Below are 24,898 nucleotides of genomic sequence, written 5' to 3'. Positions count from 1 at the left end.
CCGGGGGCGGCCGCTGCATCCCGCCCGCATCCCCGGGATCGGTGGCGGGAGGGGGGGGCTGGTGGTGAGGGGCTGAGGCAGCCGTGCCTCTTCCTTCCTTCCCTCTCCCCTCCTCCCCGTCCAGCTGTTGCGTCCACATCTGTCCCCGGCTGGCAGGAAGAGCCCCTGGGGCGGCGGGGCTCGGCGGGGCCGGAGGGGAAGCCGCCTGCCCCGGCGGCCGGCAGCCGCCCTGCCCTGCCTGGCGTCCTGGGTGTGGGGGAAGCGGCGGGCGGGCTGCCTCCCTCCGGCTCCTCTTCCTCGGCGGCGGGCACCGCGGGGATCCCGCCCTGCCTCCCCGTAGCGCGGGTGGGCTGTGTCAGCCAGCCCGTCCTCACCAACTTTTTTCTTCCCCTCCTTCCTCCGTCTTCTTCACTCCCCGTCCCGGGAGCCGCCGCCGTGCGCTCCGCAGGAGCGGCGGGCAGGAGCCGGGGGTGGCACATCGGGCTCCCTCCCGTTTGGGAGCGGGAGTGCGGCGAAAGTAGCGGACACGGTTTCCAGGCTGAAAGGCACCTCTCGGGACAGGAGGAAACTCACAGGCATCCTCGCCCGTGGGGCTGGATGCGTAAAGCAAAAGTAGCTGTCAGAATTTCAGGTTAATGCCGTCGTGGGTTTTTTTGTTGTTGTTGTTTTGTTTTTTTTTTAATGTTGTCTCTGGCTGCTGGAGTCATCGTGGTGGAATTAACTTTTTGATGGATGGTGTACTTACATCGTGTTTTTTCCCATAGAATGAAATTCAACAACCTTGCATTAAAAAATCTAAAAGTAATGAGACATGACACTTTCTGTGTAGAAGGGTCCTGTGTCTTCTGACCAAGCGTGATACAGATTTGGTGATGGGGTCTGCACAAAACCTCACTGGGGAGAGCCTGCGTGTGCAGTGATGTGAAGACCAGGGTTTTTGATGTGTCTGGTTTGAGGGACAAAGTGAGTCTATGCAGGCCCAGACAGATCACAGTCAGGGTTTGATTTCTTCACAGTAGGTTATGTGCTGTTGTTTCCTTTACAGATCACTCACTAAAGTTAGTAAGAAGCTGGCTGTGAAGTCTTGTTGGGTTCCTGCTCTTCTTTCCTTGAGCTTTCACTTCACATACTACATCCAAAGGGCAGCCACCTTTAAACAGAAAGCATTGGTTGGCCAACAGCAGCATTGTCCCATTATACAAGGTGGAAAGCAGATTTCTCCTGAAACCTCCCAAACATGATGTGTTAATCTCATTTTATTGTGAGATGTTAATTTTGTATTTGCAGATGGTAGACCTGACTGGAGGGTTACTAAAGTAAATAATATACAGCTATTGCATTGTGTTGACAGCATATCCCCAGACAAACTTTAAGCTTTAACACTGTGTGGTGGACTTCAGAATGTTTAAAAGTGAACAGAGCATGATGCTCTGTTAGCTGTAATTATGTTAAATATATTTAAGGGTTTGCTGCCATTGAGGTTGATACTTGCATAAGGAGAACATGCATATTATGAACGTTATTGAAAAAGGTTTGTAAGCAGGAGATCTCTGCCAATTCTTACCAACTGTTATGGGTTGGTAGGATACTCTCTGAGGGCTGTCAGTGAATACAAAGCTGGGGTCGCCTGGAGTTCAAAGGCAAATCTACAAATGATGCTTTTGCTTATTTTAGTTTACATCTCGGTTTTATTTCTGTGAATCATATATATATATATATATCTATTTATAGGAAAAACTGCTGACATAATTGAAATCACAAAAATGTTGCTTTTCTTTTTGTTGCAATTTACAATAATATGCAACCCTGAATATAAACTATCTTTCCATTTAATTAAAAGTGATATATCTTTGTTAAAGATGAGACCTGTGCTAAATAATTCAGTAGCACTTTATTTTATAACTCATGATGCATTATTTAAAAGTAGCTATATTTAGACAGACAACTCCCATTTAGTTTAAGGGTGTTGTATGTTTTCTGTTGTAGTAGTTGGTGATCAGTGGTTACATGAAACCACTAGAGCAAGGAACATCAGGGAGCTGCTCTTTTACCCGGCTAGTCCCTTTCATTCAAATTAGATTTGTTAAGCTTCACTTACTCACTGAATGTGTTTGTAAGCTAAGGTTTTAATTAAATGGATTGGATTTGTCTTGCAGTTAAGAATAGACTTTTGAAAGGACCCAAACCATGTATAGTACATTTATCGTCGATGCTTGTGGGCTGTTTTTAATGCTGTGCTATTTTTCTCTTGAGATTGCTTGTGTACTTGAAACATCTCAGCAACGTGGTATTGATTCCTTAGCTTAGAACTATACCCAAAACTCTCTGCTAGTAATTGTTTTTATTTTACTTAAGAAAGATACTATTTTTAGATGTTTTGGTACAGTTGATAATTTGTGAAAGCTACCATATGGACGTACTTTGTAGACAGAAAATTGAGGAGTGGATTTTTTTTTTTTTTAACATGTATGTAATAAGATTTAGCAAATATATGTATAAGAGCGAACCTTTTACTTGCATAAACAAAAGTCTAAAAATTTTTAACACCTGTAGTGCTCAAAAGAGTTTTGAAGCTTTACTCTCATGCCTAAGTAACACCCATTAATTATTTGGCTGAGGGCAAGGGATGGAAAACAGAATGGGAAAATGAAAAGAAAGAATACTATATTGGTAGATGCAATTGTGCTGAAATCCATTGCTTGTTTGTGTTACAGTAATCATATGCTTACTGTTTTACTTAGAAATCTGTTGTCCAGTTTTGCCACTGCTTGCCCACATTGAATAGCAACTTCCTCTGCAAACTGCTTCCTTGATCTCAGTGGAACTACTTTTAAAGTAAATTGCTATGAGAAACGGATGGCTGATAGGGCCAGATGTTTGTGTAAGTTCTGTTATGAGTGCATTTTTCTGCGTATGTACTGTCACATTTTTAGAGTACTGTAAGGGCATGTCTGTGTCTAAATATGGCCAGTATTAATTCCCCCAAACAGAAAACTTGAAGATCAACGTATTTTGGTCTTCTTCAGTCCTGAGGAAGAGACAAGTTGTGGTTCAAAGGACTAAAATATTAATTGGGCCAACACTTTGTTGGTACCTAGGAGCTGTTCACCCCATACTTGGTTGTAGACTGACACTGTGGCAGTCGGTGTCTTTAGGAGAATCAGCACCAAAATTAATTAATTAGTGCTTCTGGGAGATAAAAGCCCCCATCTTTCAACCTCATCCTGTAAAGTGTTGCATCTGTGAAGCTTGTGAAGGAAATGCAATGGAATAACCAGGTGGCACACAGAGCATAAGTTTTGAGCAGTTTTGAGCTGAAATCCCTAAGGGAGACTGTTGAAACAAGTCTTGGTTTCATGATGTCTGTCCACAATTCCCCTACTCTGCAAAACCTGAGTATTTAGTGCATAAGTGTCTGGGTAGAAACAGTTTTTACCAAATGCATTTTATTTTTGTGAGGATGTCAGAAACCTATAGTGAGTTTTGAAGAGTTTTGAAGCAGTATAGATGAAGATGTACAAATTGTGTTGTATTGGGGATTTGTGTTCTCCATGCTTCTACATTAAACTTGACTTCTTAACTTTTAAAGGTGCTGGTTAAGACAGGCAGCATTTGTGCCTTTCTTAAATTAAAGAGGTTACTTCAGTTCTTTGGGGCTACAGCCCCAAAACTCTGCCTGTCACCTGCTGTTGTAGTTTCTTTAAAGTTAATGACTGTAGTGCAAAGAACATGCCTTAAAAAGGTGGTCTTGCTTCAGTTCTTTGTAGCTGGGACCTGCCAAGCAGGGAAGGTTCAAATTTGAGCTGACACTTCATCATCTTAAATTCTGCTCATCTCGGGGGCAAGCACAAGACTAATACATGAAATGGTTCCTGGATACTTTGAAGTAGAGTTGTTAGATGAGCATAGTTACAGTTCCTGCTCTTGTCTTGAGTACTCTCTGCTAAAAAGTGGATATAAGAAGAGCACTTTGATTGCTGACCTGGCTTCCTACTTCAATGGGTCCATGTGCAGTTAATGGGAAAGTTCTGCTGGATATGTGTTTTGCTCTCAAATCTCTGATTGAGTCTCTGGCCTGTGTTTATTTTTGGATGAAGCAGACATTTTGGAGCAGAAAGTATAAATCAGGAAATGCAGAAAAATAGGGTAGGTTGAGCGAGATAAATACACTTGTAATGTATCCAAGAGAATGTTTTTTCATCTCTCTTTCACCTCCAGCATTTCTTGTGTTAATGATGAAATTACTGTAACATGGGAGATTTCAGAAACACAGGTGTGTTACAATTAATGGAGATGATACAGCATCATTTAGTTAAACGGCAGGAGTTTTACCATAATCACCTTATCTGGGGTCTTAATATATCCTTTTTCAGATCTCCTAAATCATTGTGTAGTAATAAAACTAAATTAATTAAATTCTGCTCTGTGTTTTTATTGGCCTTTGTGGATACCACCAGCCATTTAGGAACTGAGCCTTCAAAAAGTTTCTAACCTCTTCCATATGGTGACATTTGACAGTGCCAAGTCCCAGTAGTCACTTCCTGTTTGTTTCTGGTATACATTTCTTTCTGATTACCATAGCTTGTTAATTCACCTAAATGAAAAGTGCTGTGGTTGATACTGACATTAGACATAATGAATGTCATTCTCTGCAATGTAATCTGCTCTTTGTAGCTTTGATCATTCCTGATTTACTCAGCTGAGTGGTGGTTGATTCCTTTCTGGTCAAGGAAACATGGTTTCTATGTACCAGAAGTTCTCAAGGTAATGCTGCGGTTGCAAATTTAACCCCACTGGGGGTCATATATTTGCATTAGAATTGTCTCAATCTGCAGAGCTTCAAAATGCATTGTAATTTCCAATCTCTTCAGCAAAGGCAGCAACATGTATAGTGTCATTAAACTTTATGGCTGTGTTTACACAGCATGGGCCAGAGCTAAAATGACCAAGTCCATAGAAATTGTCCTCAAGTTCTTGGCACCTGGCATTGCCTGCAGAAAAGATTGAAGGGTGTTGCAGGATATCTGTCAGCACCATTCATATTTTCCACAATTTTCACTCTGCAATTACATTAATTTTTCAGTGTATGCACTCTATATCCATCCTTAGTAACGTGTTTCACCAACTTTTTTCACAACTGTTGTGGAATCTCTGGCAAATTTGTTTTCCTCCCTGCACCTTGAGGTCTTAAACCTATGTTTTTAAGTGAAATACTCAGAATCCATTCATTAAGGTGCACTCCTGATACAGAATCACAGATTCAGATACATGCAGACACACATACTCCTGCACCAAGTAATATATTTAAGGTTTCATATATATATATATATATGTAATTCAGTTCTAGAAGAGGACTGGAGGAAGCAAACCAGGTCTTACTGTGAAATGGTGCCCAATGTTTGTTGCTTCTTCTTATTCTTGCTGTATCTCTACATAAGCTTTCAAAAAAGGATCCATTAATGGAAAATTTCAGCCAAAGATACCATAGTTTTGGGAAGTTAAAAATGACTGGACACACTACGTAGAAGTGCACAGGCTTAGAATGGAAAGAGTTACACTATTTAAGGCACAGTGGTCATTACCACTCCAAATTCTGACGTGTGTTTGTATAAAACTGAAATGAAATCTGCTAAGGCATTTTAGTGATGCATGTATTGGCAAAGCTCAAATTGCAAGCTAAGTACCAGAAAGGAGGAGCTTGCAATGTTTTTCAGCAGGGATTTGCAAGCAGGTCTTCAAAGAAAATGTTGCTTTTGGTCATTTTTTTTTTTTTTTTTTTTTTTTTTCCTCCCCGTTCTTCTTTCTGTAATCTTTAAAGGATTAATACTACTTTGCACTGAAATATAACACATATTATATTTTTTCCCCCAGCCAGCTGGTGAGCTGTGAATGTGAAAAAAAGACAAGATAATAACACTCTCATCTCTAAAATAAGAAATTTTGATTGTTTTGTGTTTTGTTCCAAGGAACTGGGGAATGCATTTCTGCCAAAATGATCAGGTGAAACACACTGAGCTTCTTGTTTAGTTCAGAGAGAATTTCTGGTTTAAAGAAGCACAAGAAGAAACTTAGTTCAAGAATAAATGACAACTGTGAATCCCTTTCCAAGATGCCTTATCTTGTGAACTTTGTTTGCATAGTCCCAAAGACACATAACAGCCATGCCAGAGTTCAAGAAAGGACTATTCTATAGCTGGGTCTTTATCCTTGTAAGGCTATATAGATAATTTGTGGACATTTTGAATTGTTTCCAGCAGTTACATCAGAATCCAAGATGCCAGACTGCTGTATGACTTCTTTATGACTACTGTATGACTAGCTGGACTAGCCAAGTTAGTTTGGATATCTGTACCAGAATACATAGAATTACAATCATTTTGTAATTGAAGTAGTGGGGTTTTTTTAAAAAAAACAAAACAAAACAAACCCAAGTCAATGTTGCTCTCATTTTCTTTGGGCTCTAATCAACAAGTGTTCTGGTAAGGGATCCAGAGAACAACATCTATAGTTTGCAGACCTCAAAATCTAAGCATAGCAAGAAGGTCTATGTTGTTTGTGTGTGGATTCATCAGAATATGTCAGGAGTTCTGTCTTCTGTACTCATTTTGATGTTTTGGATGTTGCCCTTTGATAGGGATAGTTCAGACAGTTCATTGTCTTTTCAAGGTAGTTCAGCAGCTCACTTGCAGAAGAACCACGAGACCAATATTTTGTTCAGGTTGGCCTTTAGGTTTTTGAGATTCTTTAAAGTTATTTGTAAAGTAGTTGGATGTGACATTCTAAAGTTATTGACAGCATGGATAACTTGCTTTTTTTTCCCAGTTTGATTCTTTGATACCTACACTTTGTCTGTATTTCAACTTTGTATTTGCTGCTGCCTTACATTAATGTTTTATCCTATCCAGTCTTGCCTTCAAAAAAGTAAGTTCCATTCTCCAAAATCTTTTAAAAACTGAAGGACAGGCTGTTAAGTAACAGTGCAGTAGCCATAGCTCTGCTATACTAATTGCTAGCAGTGGCAAAAAAAAGCCTTGCTTGGGGACATCCATTACTTACATGCTCCACGTGAAAATAAAGAGAAACCTCATTCTTAATGTAAACATTGGCATTATCACAGCAAAGAAGATTGATGCTGACCCAAAATTAATATTTAATTTCTTATTTAAAAACAAGACCACTGTACTAGATGCTATTTAAAATTAAATAAGAGATTTATTCTAGTAAAACATTTAAGCACATACTATAACACCTCAGTCATCCTGTACACTTTTATACAAGTAATTACTTCTTAAAATTAAGCCAGCTCTTACATGCTCGATGGATGTTGGCCATAAAATTTTTTTACGTGAAGTCAGAATGGAGTTGAGTTATAAAACTTTTACCATGCAGGAATTATCCTGATGTATTGCATAATTATGAAGAAAGAACAAATAATTTTTTTTTCCAGCTAAGTTTTTTATTAGACTAATGTAGCTGTTTAGGAATATTTTACCACTTAGATGCTGAAAGCTTGATAAAAACCGGAGCTGTACCCCTGGGAGAGTTAACATTATTGTAATGAATTCAGCAAGGCTTTACAATCGATGAGAATTTGTTTATTAGATGGGAAGCATGAGATTGATGGTGATCTGAACTATTCACTTCCATGCCTTTAAACATTTGGGATTTGCAAATGGTGAGAGATCACGCTACATTATTGTCACTTAGCAACCTTCATGGGGTTTTGAAGCTGAATAAGTAGCTTGTGGGTGGTGAGTCTTCCTATGTGTTTGATGGGTGGGAAGCAACACCAGCCCCTCTCAGCAGCTGCCAGGAGGATGTGTGTCCAGCCCAAGCCAGGGTCTTGGAGATGTGCTTGCTGAGGAGAGCTGTTCGTGCCCTCGGCGGCCTTTTGCACTTCTGGTGTAGTGTCCTGTTGAGAAGATCCGCTGAGGTTTTTCATGCCTGTGGAGAGTTAAGTGGATCTAAAGGGCTGTCCTGCTGCTGTGGTCTGTTACGTCCTGTTGTGTGGTTGCTTAAATTTAGCAACTGTGTTTGATTGGCTTCAGTGTGACAGCTGCTCGGCCTTATTGCTGCTGTGATGCTCTGGAGCAAGAGAGCGGTCAGTGTCTTCCCAGCTCTTGGTGAGAAGGGTCGCTTGCTCTGGTTCAGCTCAGGATGTCAGAAGGGATCAGTGTGGCTAACAGCAGCCCTGGGACCTGTTGGGCAGACTTTTTCCCTCCTTGTGCACACTGTCTGTTGATTGTGAGGACAGGCACATACTTCTGTGTTTGTTTTAATGCTCCCATAGAGACATCTTACTCCTTGCTCTCTCTTTTCTTTCTTGCCTGCTGCTGTCACGGTTTCTTTAGGAAACTGAACAGAGAAAGGGTGACATCCCTTTTCCTTTCAGCCTCTGCCTCTGCAAGGTTTCTCCCAGTAATCCCCATAAGCAGAGGAGCTGCCCAAGACCAGAAAGTTTTCATGGCGTGGAGTTTTAGAGAGGGTGATGATATATGAGGTTGTTCCTCTGGGTAGTTTTCACTCTCTGCTGCCTCCTGCTTTGGTGGTACTGATCAATCTTGGGAGCAGATGGTTCACTTAAGAGCTGGTGAATTGTAAACTAATGCACCCTCTCTGCTGATTTTTCAGCTTCTATTGTCATTTTTCCACCTGCAATTTTGGGGAGTTCACACAAGTTACTCTATAGAAAAACAGTGATTTGCCTCAGTCTCAGAGGTCTGTTAAGGTAAAAAAAGAGACAGCACAAAGGGTAAAAGGGGTTTAATGTGTCAAGAATCCCATCACTGAAATAATATGGTAGTTTTTCATGTTGTAAACAGTAATTATGTATATTAACTTAAAAAAATATGTGGATTCTGCCTGGGAAGAATGCTGAGGGAACTGTTGCAGGACTGCAATGGAGAGCTGGTGAGCTACTTGGTTGTGAGATGTAGAGCCAATGTTTCTGGTTAAATCAGACCTTTTAAGGAAATAAAAAATATTTTTATCATTTACCCAGCTTCTTATTGCAGACAAATAAACAGAACTAATCTTTAGGACCATCTATCTGATGTTTTTAAACTGTATTATCTTTGTCCTGAGTGAGTGAACTTGTTTAAGCAAAACTTGCATATAACCTGTGGAAGTCTGCATTGTAACAATTCTGTAGTGGAAAACAAGAGTTTATGAAAATTTTATGTAGCTCAGTTGATCATACCTTTTTGCAAATTAATGCTGAGCCTTAATGGCAAGATAAAATTGAGACCTGAGACATTTTAGTGCTTAGGCCAGTGGTCTGCAGCCTTCCCTGATCCACTGGCAAATAAACTTTCAAGATTTCAGACAGTTACACAAGTTAAGGTTTGTGCTTGTATCTTGTCTAGGTAACAAGCTTTTTCTCTTGCCCCAGTTGGTAATTTTATACAACGCATTAAAAAAGAATACTCTGGGCTTCAGAGAGTTGTTGATTTCTATCCATGCCTCTAATGCTGCATTGCAAAACTCTGTTCTGCTGCTTCTCCAGCATTTCAAAGGAAAAGAAGATCCTAATAAGTATAGAACTTCTGAGGAGCTCTTGTCAAAAGCAAGTTATTAAATATGCTGGCAATGTCAAGCTGTGTGCTTAAAAACCCATCAGTGCTTTTGTGTATTATCTCATGTTACCTGGTGTTGCCACGTAAATGCAACTACAGTGAACAGCTTCTTTATAAAAAAAAGAGAATATATAATTTTTATTCCAGTTTTAAACTTTGCATTTTTCCATAGTTCTGATTATGTGTACACTTAAGATGATCTTCTTACATAAAGAGACCAGTGCAGGTTTGTGTGCATGAATTATTTGTTTTTTTGCTTACACTGTTTAGGGTTTAAAAAAAAAATTTTTTTTTTTTTCTTTTGGTTGCTGGGTGCACCACTGAGAAGGAGATAAAAAGAATTAACATCACAGGTTCTACTCCTTCCCCACCCTTTGTCAGCCAGGGATCTGCTGCCAACAGTTTTACAAAGGGCTCCTATTTCAAATTACCCTTTGAGCCCATGATAACTTGTGTCCCTGGGAGGTTTTCTCACAGTGAGGTGCTGGAGGTGACTGGGAAATCTTAGGTTTTTCTATTTAAGTAAAAAAAAGAAGTCACACCCAAGGCAAGAGCCAAATGAGCTTCTGCTGAATTTTCTGCTAAGGATGATCATACCTTTTCTTTGAAATATACAGGAAGGTTATTTATGGCTAATCCACAGTTTAAATTACTGTGTGTAGGTGTGAGAGGTTATAGAGAGGGATTTTTTCTAGAAAAATATATTTATGGGGGTTGTTAAAGAGTCATAATAGTAATTTGGGTTGGAAGAGACATTGGGAGGTCATCTTATTCCACCCCCATGCTCAGAGAGGCATTTCCAAAGCACCATTGGATTTCCCAGAGCCATATCTCCCCGAATGTCTTACAGATGACTACAGTATGGTTCCCATTTTTTTTCAAATTAAATATTCTCTCTCTTCCTTTTCCACACTGCTGAGGAAGATGTGTCAGTATTGAAAGGCCTTGTTAAATATCTTCAGAAGCAAAAGTAATTACTTGGTTTTAGTTGTACAACTTTAAGAAGGAAGGTGCTTTTCCTTCCTGCCCCCCTTATAATATGGAGCAGGAGTGAAATGGTGTAGTTACTGTCTATTTATAGACTCAGTAATGTGCCAGTGTACACTTATTATACCTAATTAGGAGTATTCTAAATATCCTCATGTTTGCATTACAGATAAAGCTACATGATTGAAGATCAATGGCATGGAATCATGTCATGACTTATTAAGGTCTAAAGTCTTTCTCCTCTCTGTAAATTAAACCTACCCGGACTGATTGCCATTTCAAGTAGTCTCCTTGCTGTAACTGATTTATTTTTCTTTAGACCATTCATATGCTGCTTTAGTTAAAATTTGAGAGCTGGAGTTAAGAGGCACTCAGGGTTTTGGGAACTAAACTAAACTAAAAGTTTCTACAAAAGGGAATTGCAACAACTTAAATTATTTCTGTTTTTTCTTGTTTCTGGTGTTGTTCTGCATCATATTTGATGACTTAGGCTTTGACTGAGATGCAGTTGATCAGAATGACACCTGCATTCCACCTCTTCTCTCCAAGGTATTAAACACTAAACCTCTGGTTCTTGACGTGTGTAGAATTTTGCAGTGTATGGAAAAGCACTTCTCTGTTTTTATTTCGTTGGGAGTGTATGTAATGTACCTTACAGAAATTTAAGGAAAAAATGGTTGGTAGTGCTGAATTTTGCTTGAAAAAAAAAGTTCAGTGATGACTCCCTAAGAATATGTGCAAGGCTGTATGTAGTACTGCTGTCTTAGAAACCTGTAATGTTTCTAAAGCCTTTTGTTCTCTATGTAGCTACACAGTGTATAAAATTAACATTCCTCTGATAGCTATAAATAAGGAAAAACGTTCTGACACCTAAGGTTTAGTGGTGGCTTTTGTTTTAATTTCAAAATTATCTTCTTTTTAGATGGAAAGGTTGAAAATCACTAGCAGTATCTTGTTAAGTGGTATAATTGGCTGAGTTTTTCTGTCCTTTAGAGCCTTCTAAATTTGCTTGAATCTGCACTTAATCTTTACCATGGGGGATGGAGCTTACAGGGGAAATTTTTGTACATAATATCTGAAAATTGCTTATTCTCAGATTAGTTTTTAAAATTTATTTGTTTCCTTAGCTGCTGTGTATAGATTGGTTATTCTCATCTTCACAGATGTTTCTTTCAGGTTTAAAATTCAGGAAAAGCAGTGCCAGGCATGAAGCCTGAAGTTCAGGCAGTTCCTTGACAAAGTTCAGAGTAGCGCCTATTATAGAAGCACTGTTTATATAGTTAAGAACATCATAGCATGTCTATTACAACTATCTCCTTTTATAAATCACCTATAAAAACTAATTCTAGACTGAAAAAAAGAATTTGGTCTTGATGTTTTAGTGCTTAGGGTTAATATATAGTGAAAGCCCATTTGAGAGCATTCAAGAATAAATGCTGCTCATCATTTCAGTCTCTTGGCAACCCATGCTGGCTTCACTGCATATAGACAAGCAGCTGCCTGAGAATTGCTGGGAGGTTTTTATTTTTGTTATTTTCTTGAGTTGCACAGAGAAGGGTAGAAGTTTGAACATCAACATCCTGGGATTTGGACAGTGGGGATGGATACCTTGTGTTCTGAAAAAGCTTCCGTGGAGGAAAGTGAAGAATGGAGAGGGCAGACAGGATGTTTCATCAAGGCAGTTAAAATGGAGTGTAATGTGTGGGACAGCTTCCTTCTGAGGCTAGATCAAAGCAGAGGTAAAAGATTGTTTGCAAACAGTGAAGTAACTTGGGAACAGCTTTTGGACAAGGGCTTGGAGACCTGGAACTACACATCCCAGTAAATGCTTAGCTTGGCTAAGCATCTCTTTCTGTGGCCTCTTTATTTTTTTTTTTTTTCCTCTCTCTTCTTCCTTTTTCTTTTTATTTTTTTTTTTTTTTTAATGTTGTTGCTTCCAGAGTGTCTTTATGTGTAGTCACAGCCAAGAAAGGCTTAAATAAAGGCTCAGTGGAGGAGAGTGTGTTTGGTGCAACAACTTTCAAAGAACAGAACGTAGTGCTTGATCCACTTGTGTGCTAGAGAAGCAAATACAAAGAAATACAGAGAATCTTTGGAATAGGAGAGCAGGTGTGATTTTAGTGCTTTGTGGACTATACTTAGTGCACACCAAACCTTCTGCATTCAGAGTAAGCAGACCACACTGAGGAAGTTGACAGCAAGCAAAAAACCTTAGCCTGTTGACATCAAGATGCCTGTAGATTGTGTTGGCTGCTGCACATGTGTGCCTGGAAACGTTGTGGTTTGGTCAGGAAGTTGACCCGTGGGTGTTCCATCTCTCACATCAGGTATTGCCTGTTGTAATGGCTTTGTAATAGTTTTTCTGCTGGAGGCAAGTGATGCTTATGGGACACACTGAGGTCTGTGGGTGGATCTTAAAGGGAGGATGCTGCCTGGAGGGCAGCATTCAGCCAGTGAAATTTTTCATTATCTTTCTGCAGTCTATAGTTCCTGAGGTACTCTGGGGTTTTTTTCTTTTTCATTTTCCTTATTTCTCTTCAGATGGGTCACTACCCATGAATTCATGATGTCATTTAAGTTAAAAGTATAGTTTTAATTGCTGCTATTGGAGTCCAAATAGTAAACCACCACTGCCTGTTTTCTTAAAAATCCAGCTAATCTTTTCCATAATTCAGGAGTGAAATGATGATCTTTTAAGCCTTCTTAGAGGTGTGTCTTCTGAGGATAAGAACTTATTTTAATTTAAAGACCATTTATTTCTGTACTTGACAACTACACAAACATGGAAGGCCTACTAGGCTAGTGGGATCAAAGGACTGGCATGTGGATGCAAACACTGGAAGCCCTTCTGTAACCGTTAAGAAATTTTAATTTTTCAAGGGACGCCTGTTCTGAAACACACATTTTCATGCCATAATTATCAGTACTATTGACCTGAAGTTGTATTTTAAATCCCAAGAAGAAAGTTGCACCTCCTAAGTTGAGGTGGGTACAGAGATGGGTATAGATTCAATTCAACACTTGTTTAAAATGCCTCTTAATTTTTTCTTCAATTCAGTTGTCTACCACTTATCCATTATGTCAAATGCCTGTGAGGTCTGTTGGTTACAGTGGTGGCAAGGGGGGATGGCTACCATGAGCAATCTGTTCAGAGGTGTTTTCTGTTCTTGTTCTTCTTTTCTAAAACAATTGGATAGCTTCAAAGGACTTCTGTGTTGCAATGAACACCAGGGTTGGGTGCTGGGCCATAGTCATGATCAGATATGGCAGAATGGTAATCAACAGCTGTTTTCTTGACTGGGAAGAGCATCATGACCCGATGTGAAAGGAGCAGTGTAGGAATTTATGCTAAGGCAGGATCTGCACTTTGCCTGCTTCTCCAACAGAGCAGCTCCCTTCCACCTTTGTTGAAACAACCATTTTGGGGTGTAAATGGATGTACTTACCTTTCTTTCTACATCATGTACTTCACAACTACTTTCCCAGTGAAACTGTGCTATTTTGGGGTGTAAATGGATGTTCTTACCTTTCTTTCTACATCATGTACTTCACAACTACTTTCCCAGTGAAACTGTGCCTTTTCCTGCTTTAATGATTATAATAATAATGCTTATTTTTATTGTATCCTGCCTTACAACTTTAGCTGATCCATCAAGAAGGTGGAGGACATCAAGAAGTCTGGAGGACAGTAGTGCCATATTGAGGTGCTCTAGCTAACCCCACATGAACTTTCTGGTCTTCTGGATCCAGTGCAGCCCTCTCAGGCTTTGTTCCTAACAGAGCTAATTAGCTGGGGTGGTTACATCATGTGAAAGCAGTTATCTTGCTTCCAGTTCCAGCATGCTTCATTTAGGGATAGCTCACGTATCTCTGCAAAACATGGCATTGTATTGTTGAGGCCTGTCCCAAAATACTTATGCAGAGAGATTTATAACAGGATACTCAGCTCTCCTTCTTTATTTCATTGGTCTTTGCACAGCAGTGAATTAGCACCTCAGTCTGGGATGATTTCTTCCATGCTTTTTGCACCTCCTCTTTTGTTTGTCTTGGTGTGCCTCACCACCAAATTCACCTTTTCTCATCCTAACCATCCCTTGGGGCTTTGCAATGGGATGGTACTCATGGCTTTGGGAGCAGCCTGACTTTGGATTATGTGAGGAAGGTGAGGGAGTTGTGTGCTTTACCATAGGAGTGTACCATAGGAGAGGAGAATCCCAAACCTTGCTGGCTCTTTGTAGGAACAGTATTTTTTTTTTCCTACCTGCATGATGCTATGAAATACTGCTAACCAGTGTGCAGCAAAACTCCAGGACCATCCTGGTAATTGCCTTGCTTCATTCAAGGGTCAAGATTGGTGGATATGGAAAATGGTACAAAGAAGAACAACCTCATGTTTTCAACCTCTTATTTTTTTGTGATCTGTGTCCCCAGTAAATAGTTAATGTAGAGCTGAAGTGGAAAGAGGTTTGAAGTGCCATAGTTCAAGTGAAAATGCTGACAGTCTGAAAGGGTCTAGTAAGGATCTGGGCTTTCCTTTTGTTTGTTGCTTTTATTTATTTTTATTTGGTGTTTTTTTAAAATTATTTTTTTAAAAATGTTCCTTGACATAAGGAATACAGTTATTGTAGTTAACAATACTGCTATAACATACACTGACAAAATCCAGATAACTCAAAGTTGGGCTGACACTTGATCCTTTACTCATACTATTGTTCCATAATATTTTTTCCTCCATGACATCACGAGCTATGAAAGTGCCAACATTTTTTTTTTAAAATGCCTGGCCTTTTCTTCCTTCATGCTATAACCTTTATGTTTAAAAATAACTTTTTTTTTTTTTTTTTTTTTTTTTTTTTTTATGTAGTGCACATTTCAAGAACATAATGGTCATCTGAGAATGTTTAACATCTGCAGTGGTTTTAACATCTTGTGATAGGTTTACCACCACATATTCTAGGAAGTTGACACATGCATTTATGGACAGGAGTACAATGACATTTTTCTCAGCAGCTGTATCCATGACAACAGCTGGGAATGTCCATGCCTTCTGCTTAGTTTTCAGAAGAGAATGAATTCTTACCTTCTTAATGAAAGGCCTGTGCAATTTCAGTCATGTCATATTCCCTTCAGCCATTCAATAATAGCTTCTCCCGAGGTTTTTAGTATCAGATGAGGAAAAGAAAACACGTGTATCCATGTGCACTAAGGTGGAAGTCTCTATCCTGTGATCACCTGGTACAAGCTAGGGTATAGCCCCTAAAAACCTTTGAAAAACGAGGGTACTTGGGAAGTTCATTATATTCTCGGCGCTGACATCCGTACAAGACATGTAATTTAAACACTTAAGTTCAGAGATGCGAGGAAGAGCGTTTTGTTATTAAATGCATTTTTGTTCCATGACAGAACCATTCTCCTGGTGTGCCCAGTGATCGGAGTTACCCCTGAGTAGTGCAGTGTCTGCCTTTAAATCCAGCGAGTGGTATGTGAAGTGGTACAGAAGCAGGAGATGGGACAGCGCTTCAAGAGCACTCAGCACCCAGCAAATCCAGAGTGTCTTGTTTATGTGCCTAAATGGAAGTTGTTGATGCTGAATGCTCTTGGAATTCTGGTGGTGTTTTAAAGCAGTCTCGTATCATGAGCAGAACAGGAGCTGGGGAATAAGACAAAGGGCCTGGGTAACTGTTTTCTCTTAAACAGAGATTGGAATTCAAGGATGAGGTCATTATAGATATTCTGCTGACGTACAGGCAGCCAAAAAGCAGTGACTTCTTAGGACGTGAGACTTCGTTTGCTGTGAAAATGAAGGTACAGGACTTACTGCTTTGAGAGACTTAGTATCTGTCTTAACACCTCTTCTGCATACACTACACTGTTCTCACAAATAGTTTCTGGACCTCCCAGAGGAGCCAGCTTTACCTTGTACCAAGTTGTCAGTGCGTTGGTTGCTTTAGGAAACAAGAAACACTGTGACAGATGGTAGAATTATTTAAATTGATTTATTCATAGTTACCTGTACAAATGTATGTCTATGAATGGGAGTGTGGGAAACAGGGGAGAAGACAGCTTGCTTACTGTTTTCTGATTCTTGCTCTCTGGCAAGGAGAGGGGAGGGAGAGATGGGGGAATTGGTACCTTTAGGTTTTGGAAATTTGCAGAACAGGGGGCCCATAGAAGTGATGGAAGGAGAGACTTTTTAGAAGCACAGCAGGGCTTCTGAAGAACATGTGCCATTGAGGAAAGCTCTCAGGACTGCTACAAACAGAGACATGGTCTATAGAGCTGTATATGGTTAGAGGGAGGTTTGTGTGCAAAGCTTTACAAGTTTCATTTGGCAATTCTGAATTTTCAGTGCTTATAGGTATATTGTATGTTATAAAAAAGTATTAATTCCAGAGTTCAGAATTGTTTGGTACCTTTTGTTTTGCCCAACAAAACAACCTTCTTTTCTGAAAGGAAAGAACGTGGAGGCCAGCAGGCTAATGGCTCTGACACTCTATCAAACCTCAGTTTATGGCTGTTTAGGTTAAGATCAGAAGCTTTTCCATTTCCAGGCAAGAGGGAGAGAGAAGCTACAACCAGCTCTCTAGTCCCTGAGGACCACCTGGATCCCTTTCTAGAGAGAAGTCATTCTCCAAAAGACTGAACAGTGTGTCTGGGGAGGCTGTTACAAAGCCATTTCGTGGAAGATCTATCTTGTCCCATCAGAGCATGGACAAGCCTGCCTTATCTGATGATTTTTGAGACAGCTGGAGGTGGGATAGAAGCCCTTGGGAGAGCTACCTCTCTGGTCGCCAAATGCATGTGGGTTTTGGCATGGAATAAAGAGGTCTTCTCTGCCTTGTTGTGGAGCTTCTGAGCTTTTCCATGGGAGGGAGATCAAGAGACTGCTTGCTGGGAAGGGTGTTGGGATGGTTTCTCTTTTGTTCTGAGCTCCCACACTCCCAGCAAAAGACTAGTAGATCTGCCCTGGTGATTCAAAACCCAAAGCTTTAAACTTGTCTCAGGAACAGCTTCTTGTGAGTTTAGTGAATGAAGTAAATAGAAGGTTCTATTCTGAGTAAAATCTTAGGTATTATAGAGAATGTGGCCCTTTTGTCCTTGTAGGAAATGAGGAAAAACTTGGAAACCAATTAACTGGAAAACCTATTAAAAAAAGATAGCAATAGTTTCTGTTACATGAGTGTAATTGCCTCTAAGAGAGCTTTGATTTTACAAACAAAGGCATCAGAATTAAATGTACCAGGGTAAGAACTGGCTATCCTTTTTGAAAGCTCACTTGCAGGGGTGGTGAAATGTCTGCAGTCCTGTCCAAGCATCCACATGCATCTTTTCTTAGTGCCTGTGTTTAACCAGAAGATCAGGATGTACAAAAACTGTCGGTGAGTTTTCAAGAAGGTGACCTTGGAGAATGACCTTTGGATGCAACTTGTTGGCTGGGCATCCACCAGGAACTTGAAGTGTCTCTGTTTCTCAACTCTGGGTGGCGTGGCTGGGGAGGTCACCTTCCCTTTTTGCAGGGGGGAGAACTGATGGGCAGCACCTGCCAGAGTGAGTCAGCAGGGCTGGACTGGCATGGGCCACAGTGTTCCTGCACCTGTTGGGAGGGAGTGCCAGCCAACCTCTGACAGTGTCAAATAAAAAAAAAATTAAAAAAAATCACGATTCACAAGAGAGTGGTGGCAGCCACAGTCAGTATTCTGTTGCTGCTCCTGGCCTTAGCACCCTAGAAATGTCCTCCCATCCCCTTGCCACTGGGAACGCTGCATTTACTGCTCTTGCACAGCTTCTTTTTCTTCTCACATTTACATTTGTTACATCATTTTGTTGTGAGTGATGTTTGGTTTATCCTGAATGCATACCTGATGGAACTGCTCATTAAAGTGCTTGGTCTCTATGCCAATAAACAGTATACCTTGGCAGCACCCAGCATTTTTTTCCAGTGAACGTGTCAATGGCTGCAGGGACTGGATGGCAATAAAAACTCATGGATGATCTTCAAATAAGATTCATATTTTTATTTTTATATTATTCTTTACAGTTTGTAGCTGTTTTGTCCAAGAATATTATCAAAGGCAGTGCTATAAGTTTTCTCAAAAAAAAAGTATGCAGCTATAATTCAGCTGTTCAATGAGCCTCCTTTGTTCTAAACCTCAGTATTAGTTTGGTGAATCAATTTATCAGTAGAACCAGCCTGTTTCACTAGAAAGATCTGAAAAAGGGATAATTAACTCTGCAGCTGATTTTGTCTGTCTGTCTTTTGTCCAGTGTAGTCTGGAAGCAACTTAATAGAATATAAAGTATTTAAAATTACATTATCTAAAATTGCTTTCCCTAATTCCATTCACTTTGCATGTTGCAACACCGAATTAGTGTGTATTTTGTTCAGAGCTGCTAATGAACTACGTACCATTTACCTGGTTACTCTTAGGCTTCTCTAATAAAGTCATGAACTAATCAACTTCAGAGCTGAGGCACAGCAGATGTGTCTGGAAAAGTGTCTGGTAATAATGGACTGATATTTATCTGTTTTGTTACAGACATCATGGAAAAATAGTGTAAACTAGGGGGTCCTATCTTTTTTGATATCAGTATAATATTCTAGCTGGATCTTCTTGCTACTTAGGTTCACATCATCCACATATTGTGTCTGTGCAACATTTCCCAAGCAAATTTTGAATAATGACCTTAAACACTTACAAATTCATAAATACAAATATTATTATCTCTTGAGATAATTCATGCTCCTTTTATCATGCTTTGCCTTCAAGAAAATGCTTTATGATGCAAATAAACAGAGATGATATCTGTCAACTGAAATGCTTTTAATCATCAGGCTGAATATAAAAAAGTCATGCTTTTTGAGATGAAAATAGGTTGTCAGAAAAGCTGTATGAAAAATTAATTAAAAAACTACCTTGCTGAACCAAATTGTTTTACATAAAAAATGTGCAGTACATAAAGTTAACAGGGCATAATAGAGGGAAATTCAGCTTTTGTGTTGTGAAGATGGTAACTTCTTTATAACCTCTGAAAGTGAGGTGGCCATGATGTCAGTTCATTTCACTGATACCCAGGTTAGTCATCCATCTTTTATCCCAAACTCTCTCACAATGGAGAGAAAAAGTTGCTTCTCCAAAGCCATTCACCCACTTGCCCTTCCATCTTGGGGTGTTACATGTCTTTTTTATCACGTACCGTTTTCTAGTCAGATTTTACTTTTTCCACATGACAGTCAGGAAGCAGTGGGACTTGCTAACATGGAGCCTCATGGAGCAGTGTGTTGATGCCAAAGTTTTCTGTAGGATGTTGCTGCTTTCTTTCTCCTCTCTCTTCCCAGTAACTTAGGTTTTGGGTGTCCATTAACCATTCTGGGATGCCTTCATTCTCTTCTCCTTTAATAAACATAAATTCTTCAGATAGTTGGGGGTGATGTGCTCTGCTCCTAAGAAGGGTGAGTGTGTCAGTGCTCAGGAGGGAGGGAATTCTCAAGTCCTTCTTAGCATTTAGGTCACCTGGTGCAATGTTGTATTAATTACCTTAGAAGAGCAGGTTAAATAACCTGAACAAGGTAGCTCTGTATTTGGATAGCAAGAACAATTCACTCACAAAGAGCTCTGAATGCTTATGGTTTCACTCACTGTTCAAGGCAAATCTCACAGATCTAATCTTTCCCATGCCCTTTTCCACTACATGAAAATGGCTTTTGATAGGGCAGTTCTACCAGTTTAAGACTGCTGTGTAGAAGCACAAAGTGTCAAGTGTTTGATGATTGATTTTGTTCATATCTTCATGGAAAGTATGAATCAAAATAGCATGGGAAAAGGAACTGTATTTTCATTCACTGAGTATATTGGTGGGGTTGAATTTACAAAAAACTGAGGAGCTTGGCTGAGTTTTGCAGAAGTGCACACAATGTATGATAGGCATTAAAAAGTATGCTCACAAAACAGGGAAAATGCATCTTGTAGCAAAAACTTAGCTGTTTTCTTTTAGATAAATAAATGGATAATATGTGTAGATGAGGCACATTTAATGAGAACAAAGGCAAGTGCAGCTCTTTGATACTGGAATATAAATAACTGGTTTTTTTTGTTATTAGAAAACTGCTTTAATCATCTACTGCTGTAGATAAGGAAAATGTTTTTTTTTCTTTTTTTTCTTTTTTTTTTAAATATAGATGTTAGTTTAGTTAAGGATGTTAGTAAAACTTTTTAGGATATGAAGATGAGTCAAAGTGTCAGATGTCAACTGATCAAGGTGACCTTGGGAGGCAAAGGGCTTATGTTCAGTAAAGGTTCAGATATTTCCACTTCATGTTTTTTCCATGCTTTATCTCCCCCATCCCTCGCTCCAGTGTTTGTCCACTTCAGTCACCTGTGTCTTTGCATCTCCACCCTCCTTCTTCATTTCCATCAACCCCACCCTAGCCCCCTGCTCCCTTGTTCTGTATTTTTGGTTCCCACCTGTATCACTTGTGCCTTTCATATTTCAGTCCTTAAATTACCCATAGCATGGAGGTCATCCCTTGCAAGAAGGCTTTTGAGTGAATGTGAAAGGCTCTGGGAGATCTACAGGAGTGCTTTCTTTTTTCTGTTTTATGTCTTCTTTTTGGAGACCCTGCCTCTTACCTGACCTTGGGTGGGCAGCAAAGAGGAGGAGGAGGAGTGGCTGCTCCCTCCTTTGAACTCCAAGCTGGTTCAGGTTTCTGTAGCGTCTGAGCCACACCGATGCTGATAAGCAACTCAGATGTTTAAAAATATCTGCCGTAGCTGAGAATATTTGGAGTGTAGCTTTCTACTTTCTTGTAGATGGAAATTTTCTTTTCCCTCAAAGTGTCATGCTCGTGGAACATCCCAAACTAGAAGCTCAAAATATTGCTTTATATAGAAACATTTCGCTGTGCAGTTTAGCCAATCGGGTGAATTCTTTCTATATTAGATTATATGGGGAGTAATAAATCTGACAGGGCCGTGGCATATAAAAACCTGGAGAGGCAGAACAGCCACAGTACGTGTTCAAAGTCTTGTATTTAGAAGGTTTTCTTTTTATTATTGTTCCCTGGAAACTCCTGAGGAGTCAGAGTTAGACTAGATTTTTGGTTTTGTTGAAGACATAGTTCTAAGGAATCAGTGAAGCAGTAAGTATTGCAAGGTAATTAAGCCTATGAACTATAAGTTCTCTAAAACCAGATTTCTGTGTAAACACAAATGTACCTAAGGATGATGGATTTTAACTGAGCTAATTTCAGTAGCATTTAAGTTGAGTAAACATTTGCAGCGAGCATAATTTCTTCTAAAATAGATTTTTTTTCTCATCAATATATTGGAGGCGATCGCATTGGTCTCAGTATTTCTTAACTCTTTCTCATCTTGTGTCTATTTATGCTTCTATTTTCTGCTTGATTTTAATTTTTTGTTATAGTTGATTAATCTACAGCTTTCTCTTATGTTGTAATATCTGCTGTTCTCTGCAACTGGTTTATTTTAATAATATGCAGTGGATACCTAGTACTTCACGTAGCACTTGTCTTCTTAAATTTTCTTTAATTTGAGGTATATACTGAGGTATATTTTCTTTAATTTGAGGCATATATTTGAGGTATATCTTCCCCATCATAGTGTTTTTTTCTCAAGCTTTTCATATTCACTGACGATGACAAAGATCCAGAGTATTGCCATATAGGAATCAGACTTATGATTTTGTGTTGCTGCTGATAAAAATTGCTAGGATAAAAAATATTACCCTAGTTTTGTTTTGATCGTCATTTCTGTGAAGATGAAAATGATTAGTTATGAACACTTAGTGTAAAACATTGCATAATGAGTTATTGAAAGAGAAACACTCAGTGGTTTGTGACTGCAGTCATACTAATTTTCTTAATTATAATGTCAATTTAAAAAAATACATTTTGGCAACAGCTAGATCATCAGCTTCCTCTTGAAGCTTTTTATTCAAATGACAGATACTTGGAAATCTTACTTTACTAAAATAACTATGTACTTGACATTCCAGGAACAGGCATTTAGAACCTATCAAGAAGAGCATTATTACCATGTTGCTGAATAATTTCAATTTATCTACTAGTACATATCAATTAGTTTAAAATGCCTTATTTTCAAAGCACAAAGAAGCAAGGTACCAGTTGCCTGTTGAACAACAAGCTGCATTCAATGCACACAAGCTGCATTCTTCTTTTACTTGACTTGCTTTTAAAGGTGACTAGTAAATGGTGACTTTTAGCATTGTATAGTATTAAACAATTTAATAGTTTAAATTTCCTTTGTTATAATCCTTATTGCTATGACACAGAAGCTCTCTGAGTATCACCATCAAAAATACCTTCTTTAAATTGTTCATTTAATTAAACAATTCTAGTAAAAAAGCTGGAAACACAAAATTAAGAAAAAAAACCCCAGACTCACTCTTGACTAAGTAAGGTTCCCACTTAAGTACTCTAAAAAGCACTATAGAAGTGGGAAGCCTGTTTGGAGTCAATGAAGATGTTCTGGAAATTACTGTCAGAACAGAAGAATCCCCACAGGAGAAGGGGCTTATTTTATATTATCATGTTTTGGTTTTTTTTAAAATATATTATCATATAGATGGTATGACTAATTTCTTAATGATTAAAGTAGATGAAGTGAAAGTGCTGTCACTGGGATGCTCAGGTGATTATAGATGATCAGCTTGCTAGGATGGAGTGAGAAAATGCAGATAAAAGAAACAGAGGAAAAAAAGCTGAAATGAGCCCATCAAAAAAAGTGCATCAGTAAATGCATTGCACTGTTTGCAGAAGTGGATTTTGGTGAATTCAAACTTGTATCAAAGCTGTGAAAAACAGCAAGCTTCATTATAGGATGGAGCTCTTCCTGGTCCTGTGTTTGATACATCTGCCTTGAAAAAGAAGTTAATCCAATATTGTTGAGTAGTGTGGCTGCATGACTTGCTAATGTGCTTAAAAACATCATCTGATTCTCCCTCATCTCAGCTTCACTGAGCAGGATACTCTAATGGGAAAGCTTACGAGTTTTCCCTGGTTTAGGCAGAGCTTTGCAAAACCACTAGGAACTGACTGCACTTTGCTCTGATTTAAAGTGAGGCTTTGCAAGCTCTTTGCTCTTGTGTCTTGGTGTTGCCATTCGCTTCTCTTAGTGGTAAAGTTTTATAAGTTTGGTTTTTTAAGGAGATTTTTTTTTTTTTTAACTTCTTAACTGATCCAGGTTGCATCAACGTAGTTGACAGAGGGGTGAACTACATCCATTTCTGGATGATGGGGAATGGGAAGGAAAGAATGAGCATCTTTAAGATGAACTTGCATGCATGAGCCAACTTATGCAAGTTTTCTACCTTGTCAGGAGAGAGAGGAAGATGCCTCGGAAGGCCTCCAGAGGGAGATCCTGTCCACCTCAGTTGAGGTGCCTAAACTTCAGAGGATTCTGAATAAAGCTATTCGTATAATTAAGATTACCAGTAAATTCTGTAGCAGCTGCTGCATCTCCATCTTTAAAAAACAACAATCTAAAATTTAAGTGGATTGGTTTCCCAGGAAAAGAAACCTGCATAAGTTGTCAAGTGATAATCAAATATTTAGTTTAACCTTTTGATTTCACTGCTTCTCGGTTCAGATATTCCTATTTATAAACTTAAAATTCCATGGCCCTAAATGTATGTGAAGCAGGGAATATGTTTTATTTTTCATCTGCGTAGCTCTGTGTCGATATCCAGATTGCTATTTAAGGAAATAAACTGTAAAGTAAGGCAAAACAGCTAAAAATAGGACCCATTAACTAATACACGCTCATCCAAGTTGAACATGTGGAAAACTTCCGTTGAGTGTGCTGGATTTTGCAAAAAAAAAAAAAAAAAGAATTATGTTAAACTGGGGATAAACACAGCCTTTTAATAGAGAAGGGGAGCTACGTCAGTCTGTTAGTTTAAAACTAGAAAGGAAATGGGGAAAGGAAGAGGGAGGTTTGTGCAGCACACAGGCTGAACTTGATATGGCTCAGAAATAATTGGGAAAAAAATTGGGAGGCAAAATCAAGTTAGAAAAAAAAAAAAGGATTTTTGCTTTGGGATTCTTGGCTCTGTCTCTGTATCTATTGGTTTTATACCCTTGCATCCCGGCGGTGAACTTAAAGAGTATCTCCAGTTGAGTGATTGGAATCTAGGAAATAAAATGGAGATTTCATGATACTCATACAGCTGCAGCATCAGAGCAAATACTTGAATTCAGGATTTTACACACACTTTATTACCCCCTTCACTTTTTTTTTTCTGTCCAAGCAAAAGTTTTCATCTAGATACAGCATTTTCTACCCAGTTGCGCTAGGAAG

General features: G+C 39.1%; 1 protein-coding gene across 3 annotated transcripts in view; it reads left to right on the top strand.

Annotated features, from left to right (window-relative positions):
- The window catches only part of DGKH (diacylglycerol kinase eta), a 154,365-nt gene that overhangs the window by 7,480 nt on the left and 121,987 nt on the right, over window positions 1-24,898 (top strand). The gene's annotated exons all lie outside the window — the stretch shown is intronic.

The sequence above is a fragment of the Heliangelus exortis genome, chromosome 1 (assembly GCF_036169615.1).
Source record: "Heliangelus exortis chromosome 1, bHelExo1.hap1, whole genome shotgun sequence".
NCBI lineage: Eukaryota > Metazoa > Chordata > Aves > Apodiformes > Trochilidae > Heliangelus > Heliangelus exortis.
The sequence above is the reverse complement of the archived record's forward strand: the minus strand, read 5'-3'. Positions and strand labels throughout refer to the sequence as shown.